This window comes from Aptenodytes forsteri, unplaced genomic scaffold (genome assembly GCF_000699145.1).
Source record: "Aptenodytes forsteri isolate BGI_AS27 unplaced genomic scaffold, ASM69914v1 Scaffold35, whole genome shotgun sequence".
NCBI classification, from domain to species: Eukaryota; Metazoa; Chordata; class Aves; order Sphenisciformes; family Spheniscidae; genus Aptenodytes; species Aptenodytes forsteri.
The window spans coordinates 2,346,341-2,347,276 of NW_008795334.1; the positions used below are offsets into that span (position 1 = coordinate 2,346,341).

General features: G+C 46.2%; 1 protein-coding gene across 1 annotated transcript in view; it reads left to right on the top strand.

Moving 5' to 3' along the window:
* PDS5A (PDS5 cohesin associated factor A) overlaps positions 1 to 936 on the top strand; it is an 86,671-nt gene that overhangs the window by 77,311 nt on the left and 8,424 nt on the right. The window lies entirely within an intron of this gene.

Here is a 936-nt window from a genome sequence, read left to right on the forward strand (position 1 = left end):
CAGTATCAAAAGCTTTGCTAAAATCCAAAACACCACATCTACTGACTTCCCTTCGTCAACTAGATGGGTGACCTTGTCATAAAAGGAAATTAAGTTGGTTAAGCAGGACTTTCCCCTTGTGAACCTGTGCTGGCTATGACAATGACTGCGTTGTGTCTCAAGTGTTTTTCAATAACTCCCAGAATAACCTTCTCCATAATTTTACCAGGCACTGAAGTGAGACTGACAGGCCTGTAATTACCAGGGTCCTCCTCCTTACCCTTCTTGAAAATTGGGACATTTGCCAGCTTCCAGTTGACTGGGACCTCTCCAGACTCCCAAGACCGTTGAAAAAATAATGGAGAGAGGTCTTGCAATGACATCAGCTAGTTCTTTCAGTACCCTAGATTTATGAGCATCCAGCTGGAGCAGCAAGTTTCGAACAAGGTCAGGGTTGGCTGGGAGTTTATCATCCCCCCGGTCACGGTCTTCCAAGACAGGGCTCTGGGGGTCCCAGGGCCCATCATCGGTGTTGACAACAGAGGCGAAGAAGGCATTAAATGTCTCTACTTTGTCTGCATCCCTATTTGTGAGGTGACCAACCTCATCAAGCAATGACCCAATGTTCTCTCTGATCCTCCTTTTGCTATTAACATATTTTAAAAAGCCCTTTTTGTTGTCCTTCACAGTGCTGGCCAGCTTGAACTCTAATCAAGCTTTGGCCGCACAAATTTTCTCCCTATAGTGGCAAACAGCATATCTGTAGTCCTCCCATGTCACCTGTCCTTGCTTCCAAAGTCCATATGCTTTCCTTTTCCACCTAAGTTCTAGAAGAAGATCCCTGCTCAGCCAAGCTAGCCTTCTGCCCCACTTGCTTGACTTCCAACACTTTGGAATTGCCTGCTCCTGCGCTTTTAAGAGGTGGCTTTTAAAAAGTGACCAGCATTCATGGACCCC